Source organism: Diabrotica undecimpunctata, chromosome 8 (genome assembly GCF_040954645.1).
Source record: "Diabrotica undecimpunctata isolate CICGRU chromosome 8, icDiaUnde3, whole genome shotgun sequence".
NCBI classification, from domain to species: domain Eukaryota; kingdom Metazoa; phylum Arthropoda; class Insecta; order Coleoptera; family Chrysomelidae; genus Diabrotica; species Diabrotica undecimpunctata.
In genome coordinates, this window is record NC_092810.1 from 64778566 (window position 1) to 64799340 (window position 20775).

A 20775-nucleotide genomic window follows, 5' to 3' on the forward strand; every position below is an offset into this window, starting at 1 on the left:
TTCTATTCTATTTATACAGTAATGTACTATTCTGAATTATGGGTATTACATGTGGAAGAAAAATTTTGAGAGTGACTTATGGCGGAATCTAAGATAGAGATGCGACAGAAAATTAGGAAGCAAAGAGTTAGCTGACTTATGTACGAGGGTTGTTCAACTGAAACACATCTTTGGTCATGAAAGATATTGGCAAATATATCTACAAATAATTACCACTACAATTAAGGCACCCATCCCATTGTTTCAATAACCGATGGATACTCTGTTCTTCTGGTCGTTGCCCGAAAAATTCTTTTACTGTATTTTGGACTTCTTCGTCCGACTGAAAAGTACTACCTTTTAACGACTTTTTTAAGCGGCCCAAAGATGTGAAAATCTCCAGGCAATAAATCGCGACTATAGGGTGGATGCTCTAATATTCTCATTTGTTTTATTGTATCATTGTTTCTTTCACAACTTTGGTAACCTAAAGCCGAAGCATTGTCGTGCAGAAAAATGACACTACTTAAGAGCTTCCCTGGACTCGCCTTATTGCTTGATGGAGTTTATTCAAGGTTTCGCTATACAGGTTTGCGTTGATATGAACTCTACGTGATGTAAACTCTATGAGCAAGGCTTCATGGTTAAAAAAAATGTTTTTTTACTACACACTGATTACATTTGGACGGATTGTTAATAATGAACGCCACTTTTAAGTAACAATACTTAACATCGCAGTCAAATACAAATCATAGGAACTAATCAGTGTGACGTTTACAATCATAACTAACATAGCAGAATGTCAGTTAAGTGATAACGATTGTATCCAAGGCTAACCTGACCAAAGAGGAGAGAATTGAAGCTTATATTACGAACGTCTGCAGGAAGAATTCCAAAACAACTAGAAGAGTTCCAGAAGAGAAAAGAAAGAAAGAAAGAAAATAGAGGTTGATATAAAAGAAAATGGTTGAAACCGGGAATACCAGAGAATACTAAAAAGATAGCACTGGAGTGTAGTAATAACATAATAAAATTTGTTAATTTAATTAAAAAAGTTTATTTCTAAATCGGAATTCGATCTGAAACGACAAAAACATCATATAAAAAAACAATTTTTTGATTTGACTTACTCCTCCAATACAACATTCGTAAAAACCTTAGATTCCGCTCAAACATCTTTGGAACAATACAAAATTAAAATTAATATTAACGATAAAAGAATAAAAACTATGTAGGTACTTATTTAAAATTTTCGAACACCTTAAACAGCATAAATTGTATCTACTTCATCGGCTATGCTAGATACACTACAGAAACATTAAAAACCGTAACAGAATATTAGTCAAACTAATAAAACTAAAATATTCCGTATACCATTTGGTTTTTCTACTATTCGAAATGATTTAGGAACCTCGTTTTCTTGTTAATTCATTATATTTTCCGACATGCGGTGATTAACATTTGAGAATGTGTTCGGTGCATTACCTGACAACAATTTTATTGTTCTCCCAATCGTTGAACAACACAGAACCAATCCGCGATGAAAACGTACACAATTATTGTCAATAACAATAAATCTTTTTAATACGCAAACAAACCACAAACTCTCGATTGTCTAACCGATCGACTAAAAATACATACTAGTATTTTAACAACGGAACACGGATACGAAATCTCCAGATTGAATTTAGAACTTAAAAATATTTAAATATAAACTATTGCGATCACCACCACGGACCACGGAGAATACCATGATCTACGGAAACATAGTCCGAAGGAATTAGGACATTCAACAGAATTAAATGACTAGGTAAAAAAATGTGATTTTTGCAAACATTTTTAAAATAAATATGCAAGACCTATATATATATATATATATATATATATATATATATATATATATATATATATATATATATATATATATATATATATATATTTTAATATCAATGTAACAAATGTCTTGTCGTTCCATTTGTCAAATAAAATAGGTAGTTTTAGCTAGTCAACAACAATGTAGTTGAACAAGTGAAAAAGTTTAAGTATCTAGGCTGTTGGATACATGAAACCTTAGACCAAGAACAAGAGGTTAAATGTAGAATAGAACAGGCAAGAAACACCTTCTTAAAGATGCGACAGTTACTCACTACCCGTAATCTTGATTTGTCCCTACGATACCGCATGATAAAGTGTTATGTATATAGTGTACTATTACACGGCGTGGAAGCTTGGACATTAACAGTTAGCTCGTTACGACGTTTAGAGAGCTTTGAGATGTGGGTATTTCGTCGTATGCTGAAAATTCCATGGACCGACCGCGTTAGAAATGAAGAAGTTTTAAGGCGTATGAATAGAGAATGTGAACTCACAGAAATTGTCAAGAAGCGTAAAACGTCTTATCTTGGACACATATTTAGACACGACAGGTATAACTTCCTTCAGCTTATTATAGAAGGGAAAATAAAAGGCAGTCGCGGCCCGGGTAGACGACAAATGACCTGGCTGCGCAACATCAAAGATTGGACAGGATTAGACTTTCCAAGTTTAATAAGGAAAGCCCAAAATAGGGAAGACTTTGCAGAGGTCATCGCTAACCTTCGCTAAGAAGACGGCACCTAAAGAAGAAGAAGAAGAAGTTTTATTACAGAAAATTCTCTGGAAAACACTACCACAAATCACCAGCCACACTCTCAGAAAACCCGTCTATAGTCAACTTTAAGAATAAAAATGTATCAAAGATGTTCCGTGTAAATAAAGGTCTGTGCCAAGGGCGCTGTATCACACAACACTATTTAAAATGCAATAGAATGGGAATCAACCTTAGAGAAAAACATAAATACATATATAACAGTTTACCAATGACCAAGTCATATTTACTTCAGTCGTCGATTATCGTCAGGATTGTGAGGACCTCCTTATTGGGCTTTTTAGGAGCCTCTTTAAGGAATGGAATCCGTTTGGATTTGTCTGGGATGTCGCTGATGAGACCTGGACGTGGAATCCTCGGTTCTTTAGTTCAGGGAACTGAATTTATAAAAAAACGAAGACCCAAAAAAATTGAATTTTTTCATGAACTCCTTGAGGATGTTCGGGGAGTTTCTTCGTTATTTCATTAATCTGACGGATTTGGATGGATTTTTGTTTTCAGATATTGTTGTATATCGATTCGAAGATTTTAGTGTTGAGTATGGTGCTGGCGGTCAATTCGCAGTTGAAAAACATTCGGAAATATTCGCAAAGAAAACGTATCCTCTCAGAATTTTTAAGATCTTTTGCAACGCATGAATGATGGCTGTGGCTATTATCTAATCTAGGACAGGTATCGTAGTGCAATGAGCAGGGAAACCACAAAAAAGTAATTCCCCCTGTCCTTTTAGTTGTTGATGGTTCGGTGCGTCAGTCAGATTAAACAGCTTATATGATACAGATAACAGTCCAAACTGAACTACTAAATATTACCGACAATTCGACATTTCAAGATAATCCAAGCTTGCCCGAAGCTAGTGGACGATGTTAGGAACAACCTTTTATTCCGACAATACATTTACACAGTTTACCCTGCAAAACACCATTTTTTGCAATTTTTACGTCGAGAAAATACGTTGTAAAAAAATGAAAGTAAACAATTCTCCTACATATGTTTCGACGTTTCAAGTCTCATCTGGAAAAACTTCCACGTATTATAGTAAGCATGGTAGATGTGCGTATTTTGTAAATTTAAGATAACCACCAGAAAATTTTAAATTTAACATGTTAATTTCCCCAGACACGACAAAATGCATGGATATAAGGGCAAATTTACTAAGATGTTAGATTACTAATTAGAGCTTGATCGTCAGATAATAGAACGACTGATGAAACGAGTTTAAATATCTAGGCATCATACTATCTAGCTACGGAAAGATCGAATTAAAGTGGAGGATCAAGCGAATAGAGCAAACAGAGCGGTAGGTTGCCTGAATGAAACAATATGAAGAAAAAAATATCGGAAAAGAAATGAAAGGCAGAATTTACCAAACAGTATCAGACCAGTATATATAATGACATACGCGGTAGAAACACGACCTGACACAGAGATCTTACAGAGAGGACAAAAATAATGTTAGAAACAGCAAAGATGAAAACTCTTAGAAAAATTGATGGTAAGGCACTATGAGACAGAGCTAAAGTACATATATACGACGTAGATGCAAGGTGGAGAACATCAAGGACTAGGTAATAAATAGAACAGTAGAATGGAACGATCAAATAGAGTAGTAAAAACGGCAAAACGGTTCCCCAATAGGAAGACGATCAGGAGGAAGACTAAACACCGAATATACTATCATAAAAATGGCATATAAGAAATGGTGGATAAAGCTTTTTATAGTGTACTCCGCCAATATATTCTCGTTGACGATTAATATCGATTTCATATAAATGCTGCCTCTAGTCCGAATCAAATATAACCAAAATAAGATTATTAAGCACCTAATAATTCAAATAAACTGCGACGAATGATGTAGAACTCATTTCAATAATAAACTCGAAAATATGAAGATTATATATATATATATATATATATATATATATATATATATATATATATATATGTTCGGAAAGATTTCCGCGGTTAGTACAATTAAACTTAGAGCTAAGATTAATATTATTATAAAAATTAATATTAAACTTACCAGTATTCCGGGTTGAACCGCGTCGATATCCATTTTGCCGAGCTTTCGACATCCTCTCTGATGTCTTCTTCAGGGCTTCCGAGGTCTCAGTCTCCCGAGCCCCCAGACACTACTACACTCACTAGTCACTTCTAGTTCACTCACTAGTTCACTACTGTTCACTACTCAGTAGTGAACTAGTGAGTGAACTAGAAGTGACTAGTGAGTGTAGTACTGTCTGGGGGCTCGGGAGACTGAGACCTCGGAAGCCCTGAAGAAGACATCAGAGAGGATGTAGAAAGCTCGGCAAAATGGATATCGACGCGGTTCAACCAGGAAGGCTGGTGAGTTTAATATTAATTTTTATAATAATATTAATCTTAGCTCTAAGTTTAATATATATATATATATATATATATATATATATATATATATATATAATATATATATATATATATATATATATATATATATATATATATATATAATTTCAAGTTTAAAATCAATGAAAATATAGAACAAGAAGTTTTTCCCAAGAAGTTTTTATTGGGTCGCTGCGGAGAGCCTCATAACATCTATAACAACAAGACAAAAATCCAGCCGCCCCATTACGCACCAGTGCCGACAACTTTACGATAAGGGCCTGCATTTGGACACACCAAAATCTGAGAACGGCAGCAAAGATCCCTCACCGGAGTCAACGTATTACAGATAAGTAGCCCTCTTGAAGTCGAACATCAGCGGAAAGTACTACTGAACAATTAGTTCCTTTGCTTATTAAATTGCATTAATAAACAAATTCTCCTTTAAAATTACAATAAATGCATATCTCATTTCTTTTACCAGTGTTAATAAACAAATATGTGAAGTTATTTTTGAATTTTATTGATTAACCTCCCTGAGTCCCTTGGAAGGTGATTACGTAATAAGGGTCACACTTCAGCTATACACACACTATAGCCATATTTGGTCACACTATATATATTAAAAGTGATTATTTCGACCAAAAAGTAATTTATAAATACGTAGGAATTATTAGGTAAAGTGGTGTCTAATAAAAATCTTTGTTTTTTCTAAGAAACTCAACATTTCGCTATTTATTTGATAGCTTCATCAGGAGTACACTGTAAAACAATTTGAACCTTACAAAAAATGGCGTACAAATACATTTAAAAACACTTCAGAAATTAAAAAAATTTACAAATAAAAACTGACATTGAAGTATTAAAATATTGAATGTCAAGATTAAATTATCTTAAGCACGTTTGTTAAAGCAATACGTTAAAATGACTTCAAATGTAAAAATAAAAATAACAATAAAAGAAACGTTAGAAGAATGATATTTATTTGATTAATTATTAAGGTTAGTTATTATTAAGGTTAATGTTGGCTATTTTGAATATTTATAAATTTTGTTCAATATATTACAGTATATGTTACTTAACTGTCCAGTGTCCGTTGTTTATAATTTAAAGTGTTTTTATTTTTGTTAATATGATACATCTCAAGAAATAATCTACTTTTGTAGTTACCAGTCTGTGCCAAAATCTGAGCTTTGTTATAGTCTAGCAGTCTAGCATATGACCGGTGTTTTCATAGTGCTCAACTACTCAAATACGCAAGTATTTTTTCCCAAGCGGCAATCACTTTTATGTTGTGTGATGCGTTGTTTTAGCCATTGTGATGTTTGGACAATGTAGCTATTTTGACATCCTAGACACGATATTTCATAAACAACATTACTTTTATATAAGGTTGGTACTGGGACTTTGATTTTGGAAAATAGTTGTTTGCTGTTCATGGTATTATATTTAGCTATACTAAGCTTTTTGAATATGGATATGAATATGATAAAAAAAAACAAAGATTTTTATTAGAGACCACTTTACCTGATAATTCTTACGTATTTATATTTATATATATATATATATATATATATATATATATATATATATATATATATATATATATATATATATATATATAAAGGGTTTCACTTTCCTGCCCTATTAATGACTGCAACCCCAAAATAAAACTTTATATATATATATATATATATATATATATATATATATATATATATATATATATATATATATATATTAAACCTAAAGCTTATTACTATTACAGGAATTAATATTAAAGTCCGCAGTATTCAGAGTTAAACCGCGTCGATTATCATTGCGCCGAGCTTTCGACATCCTCTTTGATGTCTTCTTCAGGGCTTCCGAGGTCTCAGTCTCCCGAGCTCCCAGACACTACTACACTGATCACTAACTGGTACTGGGAATAGAGGACTGTTCATTTATACCGTCGATGGTAACGTGGTTTGTGTGGAGGTTGGCGTGGAGGTTGGCGTGGAGGTTAGCGTGGGAATTGGCGCGAACATTTCAGGCAAGATTTTGATTGACAGGTGGAGCGGACGATATTTTCTTTATGAGAGGACTCCAAGTCGAAGTTAACCGTATGCCGTCATCTCTTTTATTGAGTCAATTTGGCCTTTTTCAATTTCTATGGCGTCTTGGATAATTCTAGGTTTATAGAAGCGGATGGGGGCTATGGTTTTGGAGTTCCCAAAATCAATTGTGTGACCTGTATGAAGATGGTGTTGACCTAGAGCTGAAATTGAGTCGGAATTGCGAACAGAAATGGAATATTCATAAATCCTATTTTGGATTCTACGATTTGTTTGGCCTATATAGGATCGGGGGCAGTCTGCACAAGAAATTTCATAAACTCCGTGTTGTTCATTTGCAATGTTGTCTTTGATTGATCGGACAAGAGATGAAAGTTTTTGTTGGGGGGTAAATATTGTCTACTCTAGAGAGCTCAGCGGGTCTACAAGCGTATTAATGACTGAAGTAATTTGTGAACGGTGATGATGATAGTTGGTATGCAAGTAACGATTGGTAAAGGTGAGTTTTCGATAAACAGAGTGATGAAAACCTTGGGATTGGTTTTTCTTTGTGATAACGTCGAAAAACGGTAGAGATGAATCAGTTTCCACTTCAATGTGAACTGAATACTAGGATGTATACCATTCAGATGGGTTTGAAAAGACACCAAAGCCATGGGGCCAAATGACAAATGTATCGTCAACATATCGTAGACAACATGTGGGTTTGAGCATTGATGTGGATAGCGCTCGGGTCTTCTAGTGCTTCACTAAGTAGTTATCAACAACGTAGAATATAATAAACACAGACGAGTGCCTTTCTGACATAAATTGAATTTCAAAATTATTTATTTAACCATGATCTTTTTGAATCTACAAAAATAAAAACATGGTAAATTGTTAATAGATTAACAATTTTAAACTTAATGTTTTGTGATATTGTAAAAAAATTTATGGACTAACCTCATGTTGTAAGTTTTTATGCTTCTTTTATACAATAATTTTTCGTTTTTATTTCATTTTATTACTAAAAACTTAATTTAAATTTATTTTAGCATATATCCTGATAAAGCAAATAAATTTTGCGAAAGCTCGATATTAAATAGTTTTACTTATTCTGCACCTTATATTATTATTCTATATTATATACATATATATGCACATTATATATACATATATAATATATATATATATATATATATATATATATATATATATATATATATATATATATATATATATATATATATATATATTAATATTAGCGTTAAAAAATGAGATTGCAAAAACTAAAACAAAACCAAAAAGTAGAACTATGTTGTGTTATGCAATTCTTTAAATATAGATTAACTTCGAAAAACCCTTACAAAATCTGAATTCGTGACGAAGCAAAGTGCTCGCTGAATAAGTATATCATTCCAGAAACTAATAACCCAAGCAACCAACCCACGAAATAGGTCGACTAAAAAACGCAGTATTTGCATGCAAATAATATTCTGCATTAGCTTTTATGGATGTTAGCCAAGTTTTTAACATATTATGGCGTAGAACATTATTAGTTGTTAAGTTAAAGTATAGGTTTCCATCAGTTTTTAGTTCATGTACTTTTATCTGTCAATTAAAAACCAGTAATTAATCATTTTACAATAAAATAAATATGAGTTTTTTGTTTTTAATTTACTGCAGTCTACAATCATCTAAACAAATGCATATTAGTAGCATAATCAGAAGCATTAATGCATAATCAGAAGACTTATTTTAAACCAAATGCTTTTATCTTCTTTCTTTCTTTAACCATTTTTAGTAGTTGGTTAAAGAATTCCCGTAAAGGCTGATAGTTGGAGTGCTTCGTTGTATAATTTTTGATTTCTGGAATAAAGGCTTTTATCGAAATATATAAAAGTATTAACTAATTGGATTATCAACGACCCACGTTTTATGGCTTAAATAAAAAAGCAGATCTGCTTTGTAGATGATTTTTCCAAAACAAAACTGAATGAGAAATAGAATAAATAAAGAAATCCAGACAATCAAGAGACAGTTCTAAGAGAAAACTTTTACAGATATAGAACATGACTTGTCAGTAAGGTAAAAATAGGATGGGGTATGCTACGAAACCGTAAAGAATCATTTCATGAATATCTACGTACAAAAAAATAACAACAAGACAAAGTTCTATAATTAATCCGCCAATAAACAAGCAGAATTGCTTATAAAGAGGAAGAAGGAGAAAAACAATAATAACAGACATTTGGGAGAATTATTTGTCTATATAGCCCCCTTTCAGACGAGGATACTGTATCCGAGATACGCGTATCCGAGACGCAGATATTACATAGACTCAAATGAAGCTTTTCACACGAGACGCACGAGAGGAGAGATACAGTATGCGAGATACCGAATTCAGTATCTCGGACTTTCCTGTCGCCGACGACTGAATGCGTATCCCAGATACAGAAGAAACATTGCGTTAAATGAACGCTTTCAGACACGAATACTTTTGCACCACATTCCATAGACGCGCGATATTCTGTCGAATAATTGTGAATGAGCAACGAAAGAAAGACGGTGTTTTCTGAATATAGTTAAATAATGGAGCGTACTGTATTTGATAGTGACAAATTTATTTGTTTGGTACAATCAAATCCCTGTCTATGGGATACAGCATCACCAGATTACTGCAATAGAAATAAAAAGCAGCAGTGCTGGGTCGAAAATTCTAAGCGACAATTTTAAGGCCATGACTGCAGTACAGCAAAATAAATATGGTAAGAAATAAACATGTTTTTATTATAAATACATAGTAGAATAGTTTAATATTTTGTTTCATGCGTATACAGTTTAGTTTTAAAAGTTTGCTAATTGGAATTTTGATTATTTAACGAATATCAAACTACATTATTGTGAAAGGAATACGGTCATTTTTTATTTGGGGCGAGGTAAACAATTTACAAATTGGAGATAAGTACACATATTTATTTTAAATTTAAGTCATAGACTTTAACTTTAAAAAGTCATAGGAAGCCGTTCTTTTGATGAAATAATTCTACGCATAGTTGTGTCTTTTTTACTCAATCGAATTTCCAAAATTTTGTGAAGTTCTTCAAACGACTTCACAGACATTCGAAAATAATTAAAAAACTTCGATGGATCTTGCAATAAATCTTGATACAGCAAACTATACGTTCCCTTGGTTTCTCTTAATTCTACAATAGGATGAACCCACAAATTACGTCGTCTTTTCAGTTTCTTTTTCTTTTTATTTAATATGTACCACAGCATAACACACTCTTCTACATCCATAATCCAAAAATATAACCGCACTGCACTGCTACTATTTTCATACTGACGAGCATGCCCGTGAATCCGATACAGCCGCCATCGAAAATTCTGTATCTCGCATACAGTATCTCGGATACAGTATCCTCGTCTGAAAGGGGGCATATAGTAAACTACACACAGACGAGATTGTAGAATTGAAGATCTTGATGCAAGAACCGGTCAGTCCACTTATGACTCAAAAATGTTTTTTAATATGTATATCTTCATTAAATGCGAGATTGTAGATCTTTTAGACAAAAGATCTTTTCTCTGTAGACAAAACATTATGAGTGATGGAATGGTAAGGAAATGGGTGAGAGCATTTAAAGATGGCCGCACAAATGTGCATGATGAAGAACGGAGTGGGCGTCCTTCGGACGTTAATGAAAATTTGGTGCGGAAAGTGGACGAAAAGGTGAGAGAAAACAGACGCTTTACAATTTCATCATTGTCCGACTGCTTTCCTCAGTATTCTCGTAGTGTTTTGTATCGCATTGTTACCGAGAACTTGAATTACCGGAAATTGTGTTCACGTTGGGTTCCAAAAATGTTGACGAATTTGCAAAAAACCCAACGTTTAGGCAGTGCATTGACTTTCCTTGAGCGGTACCACAGTGAAGGTGAAGATTTTTTAGACCAAATTGTTACTGGTGACGAAACGTGGGTGGCCTACGTCACACCAGAATCGAAACAACAATCCATTGAATGGCGACATTCATCATCACCCAAAAGAGTGAAGTTTAAGCAAACAATTTCTGCCCGGAAAATCGTGTGCATAGTTTTTTGGCACAGAAAAGGAGTATTGCTAGTGGAGTTTCTGCCTCGTAATGAGACAATCAATGCAGCGTCTTAGTGTGAGACATTGAAAAATCTGCGTCGTGCAATCCAGAACAAAAGACGTGGCAAGTTGAGTTAGGGTATCGTTTTGCTGCATGGGAATGCCCGTCCACATGTGGCTAATCAGACCAAAGATCTCATCAAATCATTTAAATGGGAAACTCTAGATCATCCTCCATACAACCCTGATCTGGCGCACATCGACTACCATTTGTTCCAGCACTTGAAAAAACACCTGGGCGGTCAGCGTCTTCAAGACGATAACGAAGTCAAAACATTTGTGATGCAGTGGTTAACAAGTCAGGCGGCAGAATTTTATCAGGAGGGTATTCAAAAACTGGTACCACGTTATGACAAGTGCCTCAATATTCACGGAAATTATGTAGAAAAGTAGATTAAGGTACAGGCTTTCATGTAAAAATAAAATTATTGCCATATCTTTGCACGTCTTTTTTTAATTCCAAAACGGTACTTACTTACAAAACACGCATCGTATTAAAATAATAGGTCATTTTTGTTATTAATAAACATGAGTTGCCATAGACACGCAACTTTAAACATATTTTTATTGTAAAATAAAGTGAAACAGTACGCGGTACTCTAGACCTAGACTAGCGCGGAGCTTCATACTGTCATACATCATATTTCATTCTATATTTTTAAAATTTAAATAATATATTTAAAATTAAATAAAGTAATTTTATTATTTATTTTTTTTTATTTTAAACAAATTCAATAAATTATTATATTTACCCCTAACACCACCTGTTAAGGTTTTAACAAAGCATAGAAGCATACGTTGTTTACTTATGACAAACCTGTCAAATTTAGACCAAATATTAATAATAAAATATAAATAAATATCATTTGATAGTAACTTTCATTATTATATAAACTAAATATGTTTAAAAATAATAATTGTATTTATATGAAATTATTTTAAAACGACAATTATTATAAAAATTTAAACAGATGATTCAATGTTATTATTAATCGGATGACTTTTATTAAATTTTGACAATTGTTACGGTCCAATATTTTAAAGGCAGATATTCTTTTAATTTTTTACTTCTCATTTAATGTCTATATTTTGTTAGTTATTTTACATGCAGTTAATATATGATGACTAGAAACGAATTGATCGAGTGTAGTAATCGATGTCAAGAACCGCTATTCTATGACGCTACCCGTGACGACGTCTTCTCGTGACGCTAGTTCCGTGACGCTCGCCTCAGCATTTTACTGTAGCGAAAAAGTGATATAACGCCAGTATAGGCGCTTCGCTTCAAAATTTTTTTAGGTAAGTAAGAGTTTAGCTATTATATTAGAATTCATTTTTAGTAGCCCTTATTTAGTCTTATATATAGAGTTTGAATTGATTAATTAATATCCCAATATTATTGTATTAACTTCACTGAACTACAACATTTATACTCTTTAACCGCTATCTATAACAAGATAATTGTTAAATATTTTATAAATAATAAAGTGTGTAAATATTTATAGAACCAATGTACCAGAAATTCACGACCTATGCCCTCGGCTGTAGTGAATAAATGACCATAACACGACTTTATAATACACATATTATATTCTGAAGATAATCCACTTTTTTCCGCTAAAACACTAATGAAAATATAGTGCATATTAAACTACTCAATAAATTGGTACTCAATTAGTATTTTAATCTTCGGTGCGACTGTTAGAGGTTTTGCATTTCGTAGGTCTAGGATCCGCATCCCCAGATGCGATAACATCTTCTTTACAATTGAACTTCGGTTATTTTTGGATTTCGAGATCCTCTTTAAATATCCGTGGATGGTAGTGTGATATTCTACTAAGCACCTATGTTTCTTCAAATAAAATTGAGTGGTTGTCTCGTGTTATGCACTGAACCATACATACAAGGAATGCATCAAGAAATCTTTGAGCATCCCGCCAATCAGATCACTAGAATGTTCACTCATAAAAAAATGATATTCTGATCATAGAACCTCCATCTCCAATGCAGGCAGTGCGTGAGTAGAACTTATACCTGCCCAAACCCTAATCGAACCTCCTGGATAGCTTAATCTTTACGAAATATAGCATTAAGCAAATCATTCTGTCTTTTCCAGACTCTTTCGCAATTATCTTGTACCCACAAACAAAACCTCGAATACGAGATTCAACACCTTACTCCAATCCGCGGCAATCCAGTTTTCCTACTCTCTTGCAGTAGCAAGTCGAGATCTGCGATGTTCTACGGATAGTAGTGGACACTGGGCTGGTTTTATAGATAATAAATTGCCTTCACGAAACTGTACCACTGCTTATATTCACATCTCTAACTTTATTCCGACAGTTTACCAGTTCGCCTGAAGTTAAATGCCTATTTTTTGAATCAATGAAATTATTACCACTTATTTTTAAACTCAATCGATGTGACTGTTAAAATGGTTATGACAACAAGAAAATGACTGTTGCTTATCGGATGTGAATTTCTGAAAACAACAAATTCATATCCATATTTTATAATATGTCATAAGAAATGCCAAAATAGTATAACTACAAATTAATGTTTGTAAATACAATAGTCTTATTTATACTTATACCCCTAAAAATTTAAAATTTTAATTGTCACAATAAATCAGAAATAGATAATAGATCAAATTTTTTGCATATGAGTGTACAAGAGAGATAACCAACTCCTAAAGGGTTATTGTTTTTTTTTATTTGCTTAGGCAAGATCTTCTCAAACAAATATTCAATGGGGTCTGGGGTTGGGTTTGGTGGCCAGTTCATTATTTGGATATTTCCTTGCTGTAGCATGTTATCTACCCTTTCTGCAAAATAATATGAGATTAGTGATTTGATAAAGATTTTTTTTTAATTTCGTTTGGCAATGACTAAACGATTATTTCATTTCAATAATGTTTTTTGCTTAAATGATATCAATAATTGTTTGCGTGATAAAATGAATATTTTATTAAGCATTATTATTAAGCTTAAATAATAAAATCCTATGCTCTCTCACACTTATTACATATGTGCAGTTTTTGATATTTGTAAAGTAAAGTCTTGAGGTAAAAGTCGCACCCTCTTTGTGATAGTTACTGCTATCCATCAAGCTCTCCGTATGAAGTTTGAGACATTTATCTTCACTCGCTGATGTCACTCTACATGGACCAGATACGGGTCTTCACTTCAAACGTCCAGTGTCATGAAAAAGATAAATTATGTGCCTTACCGAAACCCGTATCATATTGAGACGACGCTCAATTTGGCGATTCGATAAACCGTTTTGACGTAACCTCTATTTGTCGGTCTTAGTAAAAAATACAATTTCCCTTATTTTACACCCAATTTTATAAATATTTTAATAAACTATTTTAGTCTAAGAGGTAGGACTGACAGAAGTACGACGAAAAGGAGCGCTATATATCGAACTAAAAAGTAGCCACCAATATTCTACCAAGGAGATGAAAATCAAGCAGTAGGCGGCATAGGCTTACTTATTAATAAAAAAGTGACATCCAGCATCACACAGTATAAGGCTATATCAAAAGGAGTAATACCAATAGAGATCCAGATCAACCAACGTTATACATGTAAAATTATTTGGACCTATGTCCCGACATCAGATCACGAAGATGATAACGTAGATCAATTCTACGAAGAAATTAATGAACAAATGATGACAAACAAAGCAAGGTATATAATCTTAATGGGCGATTTCAACGCAAAAACAGGGAAAGAAGAAAACTAGAATAAAATTTTAATAGGACCCTATGGATTAGAAGAAAGAAATAATAGAGGGAAAATACTAGTAAACTATGCTAAAGAAAACAACCTATATATAACCAATATGTTCCTTAAAAAACCAGAAAACAAAAGACGGACCTGGCAAAGCCCAAATGGGACAACAAAGAATGAAATAGACTATATATTATGCAACAACAGAATCGTAATATTAGATACAGTAGTGTTAAACACGATAAACACAGGTAGCGATCACAGAATGTTAACAACACAAATAAGAATTAACACCAAGACACAAAGAAGAAAACTTATAAACGCCAGGTAAATAACGAATCAAACGAATTTCAAGATATAACTGAGGATATAACTTTGGACTATATGGAATAATAATATAAAAGTTTGAGTCATATATCGTCATATCCCGGCGAAAAGTCACTAACTGACATTTTGTGAAAAAACTCATTAACTTCGCCGATCACATAAAATTCATCATATCTTTCTATTATAAAAGTCACTACTTGCTAAATGTGGTTCTAAATGGCTATTTTTGTGTGTTAAAAAATCACTAACCCGTTAATACAGAAAATATTAAGCAGCCAAAAATACCTAAGTGACTTAGTAACTTTTTACATACGAACAAATTGTAGAGATATGCGTTAAAACTCATTAATGGCACTTAGTGACTTTTTCCAGAATAATAAATCACTGCTGTGTTTGATTTTGCACTTCTATTTCTCAGTTATTGATATGCAGTTAGTGAGTGAACACGTATTATTTCACTTAGTTTCAAAAACAATAAGTAATAAATACTTATTTGTAGGATGAAATAGAAGACGAACCCAGAAGGACTGGGTTCAAACTGATATCTCAGAAAGTAGTAATGAGTCTATGCAGTATGAAGAATTAACTAATATAAAAGAAACAAGCGACATAAATAATTCTGTTGGGAATAATGATGAGAATACACCTCTAAAGAAAGTGTCTTCTCGATGTAGAAAATCTGCTCCCTCTAAATGGTCAAAAAATATTGAGAAGAAAAATAAGTTTAATAACTGTTTGCCCTATAAAACAAAAAAAGGTATAAAGCCAGCAAAGATTCCACAACTAGCAAACTGTCAATCTTGTAAATTTAAATGTGGTCAAAATTTTTCGGAAGTGGATAGGATCAGCATTTGTAAAAAGTACTGGTCTCTTTCTAATTATAAAAGACAGAAAGATTTCATTTTAAAAATGGTTCAAACAAAAGAACCAGCGAGACCTTTGCAAATGTTTCAATTAATAAAAATAGAAAGTGCAGCAAAGAATACTTTCTTATAAGCAATGACAAGAAATATCGAGTATGTCAGAATTTCTTTCAAAAAACTCTTAATATTAGTAACGGTCCTATTAATAAAGCCTTTAAGGGTTCTAACGATGGTGTTTTTACGGCAGAAGATAGACGAGGTAAAAAATCTCCTCATAATAAAATTAAACCAGAAGATGTGGCTTTTGTAAAACAACACATCGAGATGTTTCCTACAATAGAGTCTCATTATTGTAGGAAAAACACTCACAGATGTTACTTAGATGAAAAATTATGTATTAGAAAAATGTTTTCCTTGTATACTGTCCATTGTAACGAGAATAATCGAGTTCCGATGAATCATTCAAAGTACAGAAAAATTTTTTGCGAGTGTTACAATTTATCATTTTTCGTGCCAAAAAAGGATCAATGTACCCTCTGTAATAAATTTAGGGATGCAAAACGAATAGATTCTGTAACACCTGAATTAGAACAAAAATACAACGCCCACTTAGAAAGAAAAAAGCAAGCCACAATTGCTAAAGAAGAAGATAAGATCAGATCTGAAAATGACCCCACATTTATGTCTGCAACGCTTGACTTACAGAGTGTTTTTCAAATACCGTCTGGTGAAGAGTCTCTGTTATATTACTGTCGTAAACTTTGCCTTTATAATTTTACTGTTTTCGAGTCACGGTTTTCAAATTAAGCATATTGCATGCTGTGGTCTGAGGTGAATGGTAGAAGAGGCAGCAATGAAATTGGTACAGCTTTAGGGCCGTGGATTAATGGACTTCCAAAGAATATTAAAGATATTTCATTGTTTTCAGACACTTGTGGGGGTCAAAATCGCAATCAGCACATCTCTGCGCTTCTGCTCTATTTGACCCAAACTACTCCTATTGAAATCATAGAGCAGAAATACCTAGAATCCGGACATTCTTTCATGGAAGTTGACAGCATGCATAGTGCCATTGAAAGGGAAAAAAGGCATGTGTCTGTTAATTCTGTTATAGAGTGGATGAACATAATGAAAAGAGCCAGATCAAACAGAAACAGAAGCTCCGCTAATCCCTACCATGTCAAACAGCTGCATTTTTCCGATATGTTGGATCTTAAAGATCTCTCAAAACGCACAATTAAAAATCGTCTGAAAGATGAGAATGGTAACACAGTCAGATGGCTTGAAATCAAATCTTTACGATATGAAAAATCAAATCAAGACATAATAAAATTTCGGTACAGTTACACAGAGCCCTATATTGAACTGAACGTACGCGGAAGAGGTCGGAAAAATTGTGCGAATGAAATAAAAAGAACTTATAATCAACTACTGCCTATTAGTAACAAAAAAAAAGGTGGATTTAATGAAGTTATGTAAAAAAGAAATTATACCAGAGGAACTGCATGGATGGTATGCATCTCTACCAACAGCCAATAATATACCAGATACAATAACCGAGCCAGCCGTTGAGGAAGACGAAGAAGAGCAACTTTTTTAATATTCTTTTTTATTATAACTTATTACGATGTATTATGTAATAAATATAATAATATGTAATAATTATATTATACGTAATAAATAATTATTACTAAAACTCATTATTGTTGTTTATGCAAAAAATCACTAACTGATACTATTGCACAAAATACATAGTAAAGTATCTTCAAAGTATTAGTAACTTCAGATTAATAAATCTAAGAGCAGTAAATACACATTAAAAAAGTTTGTTATAGAAAATTTTAAAAACCTGATTTATAGTGAAGATTTTATCTTTAACTTCAAATATCTCCATAACATCAAAATGTTAGTTAGTGACTTCTCGCTGGGATATGACGATATATACTTAGGGCAAAAAATCGATTTTACAAAGCTTAACTTAAAGGGTGACTTAAATAGAAGATGTTCCTTAGCATGGGCAGCATTCGAAAGATTACAAACAGTATTTAAATCAAACTTATCAAATACTTTAAAGGCAAAAACTTTTAATCAGAATGTGTTGCCGGTACTGACATAATTATGAAATTGAAACATGGTCTTTTAACAACAGCATTGTCAAAAAACTCCAAGTGACTCAGAGAGCTATGGAACGGAGAATGCTCAACAGTAAGCTCACAGATGGCAAGTCCAATGAAGAAATAAGAAGATGAACAAAAGATAGATGTAATCCAAAAGATTATCATGTTAAAATGGAAGACAACCGTTGGACGAAGCGAATTGTTGAATGGCGACCAACAGCAAACAAGAGAAGTAGAGGCAGACTTTAAACCAGATGGACTGATGAGATCAAAAAACACAAATGAATGGATACACCTAAGGGAAGCTTACATCCAACGATGGATGGACTAGATAATGATGATGATGATGATGGTGATGATTATATATATACTCAGTGACATTAGAAGTGTTACACCCAGAAGGAATAATTCCTTGAACTTAATTATTTGGCAACATGGTAGATTTACATCAAGAATGAAACGATAACGTTGTCAAGAATTTTTATTAACAAGTAATCAAAAAAAAAATTAATAATGTGTTTGGCGACCCCGCAGCCGAATACACTCCTGTATACGTCTAGGGCATTGACAAAATGAGATGATCGATGTCTGCTTGTGGCACCTCGTTCCAAACAACTTGAACTTCATGTATTAACTGTGCCAGAGTCTGTGGAGGAAGGTGCAAAGTGGATAGTCTCTTTCCCATCCTATCCCATACATGTTCGATAGGATTTAAATCCGGAGCACGGGGCGGCTACGACAAAACATTAACGCCACCTTCTTGGAGAAAGTCCATAGTTTGGCGAGCAAATGGGGACGCGCGTTGTCTTGCTGAAAAAATACATCTTGACGGCCGTCGGGATAAGGCAGTAAAGTGGTTTGTAAGATGTCATCATCATAACGCGCAGCTGTCATATTGCCTCGAATAAATATAAGTGGTGATCGGCTACCATAGGCAATAGCCCCCCAAACCATTACTCCAACTGTCCTGCGTACATGGCTCTCAATAGCAAACCCGGTATCTCGTCGTTCTCCACGGCAGCTTCTTACCATGCTAACCATCATGCATTCCTAAACAGAATCGTGATTCATCGCTGAATGCTATATTACGCCATTCTGCCACCCAATGATGCCGTTCTCTGCAAAAATTCAAACGTTGATGACAGTGGTCCACAGTCAAAGGAAGCACTAGTCGTGGGCGGAATGAAACCAGTCCAAAGGCTCGAATGCGACGGTATAATGTACGCATACTAACAAGTCTACCTACTACTCGAAACCATTGGTCAGCAATTTGACGCGTAGTAGCAAAATGGTATCGCAGAGCCAGTAATCTAAGGCGCCTATCTTGACGCTCTGTGGTACGCCAGTTGGTCTTCTTCGTGTTCCTCTACCTTCGTTTGTCCACACACAGCAGACACGCATAACCGTCATTGCCGTACAATTAACACTACGGTCAACTTTGCGATATGACAAACCCATATCTCTATACGCAATAATTCTACCCCTGTCAAAATCGCTAACATGGTGGTAATTTTGGTGTCTTCGAACTCGAGGCATTTTCTTACACTGAATACAATTAGACTGAGGAATAATAACTAAAAATTTCTATACGAACCGCTTTTTACAAATCGGTCTCTTCACAAAAAAATTTAAAGATAAAACTTTATTTTTACAAAAAGTAGAAAAGATAAACCATTGGTATTGTTATCATAGCATGTTTTAAATATAGTCATTATGAGTCACTGAGTATATTTTAAACGTTTGGCATTCCATTTCTCAGGTATCTGTAGCTTCCTCCGTGGTATATATAATAAACCATATTATATAAACCATATAATATGGTTTATATTCTTCCCTGTTTGCGATTATTAAATATTTAGAATTAACACCATGAATATTTTTTTTTTTACTAAAGACACAGAAGTGTATGTATATTTAGGGATTCTACAGTATTCACTGCCTTCCCTCGCTCAACCGTTTCCATCTCTCTCTGTTGTTCCATTCTCCATCGTTTAGGCCTCTCTTACTCATGGCGTCGTCTACTTCGTTCCTCCAGGATTTTCGGGGTCGTCCTCTTTTCCTCCTTCCTATGGGGCTCCATTCGGTTATTCTCTTTATCCATCTGCTGTCGCTAGTTCTTCTTACATGTCCATACCACTTTAATCTTTTTTGTTCTATATATGTTAGTATGTCTGTTTCTATTGATGTTCTTTCTCCTATCCATTCTTGTTACTCTGCAGCATCTTCGCAGGCATTCCATCTCTGTTGCTACTATCTTACTGCTGTTTTTCTTGTTTATGATCCAATTTTCAGCCCCATATGTCATAATACTTCGCACTAATGTTTTATAAATCTGCGTTTTTGTCTTCATATTTAGGTGTCTATCCCACCATACTGAGTTAAGTTGTCGGATTGCTGTTCTTGTTTGTCCTAATCTTTGTGTAATTTCTTCCTCTGTTGTTGCCTTTTTCGTGATTATAAACCCCAGGTATTTGAATTTATCCTTTCCTTTGATTGTTACGTTGTCATCAATCTGTAGATCTTCTATGTCTTCTTCACTTGTAGATAGG

General features: G+C 33.7%; 1 protein-coding gene across 6 annotated transcripts in view; it reads right to left on the reverse strand.

Annotated features, from left to right (window-relative positions):
• The window catches only part of trc (Serine/threonine-protein kinase tricornered), a 427668-nt gene that overhangs the window by 173200 nt on the left and 233693 nt on the right, over positions 1–20775 (reverse strand). Inside the window, exon 1 of one of the 6 annotated variants that reach the window (XM_072540416.1) lies at positions 1465–1624. The exons of the other annotated variants lie outside the window; for them this stretch is intronic. The gene's annotated coding sequence lies outside the window, so the exon portion shown is untranslated. Of the gene's footprint in view, positions 1–1464; positions 1625–20775 lie in introns of those variants that run through there. 6 annotated transcript variants of the gene reach the window in all.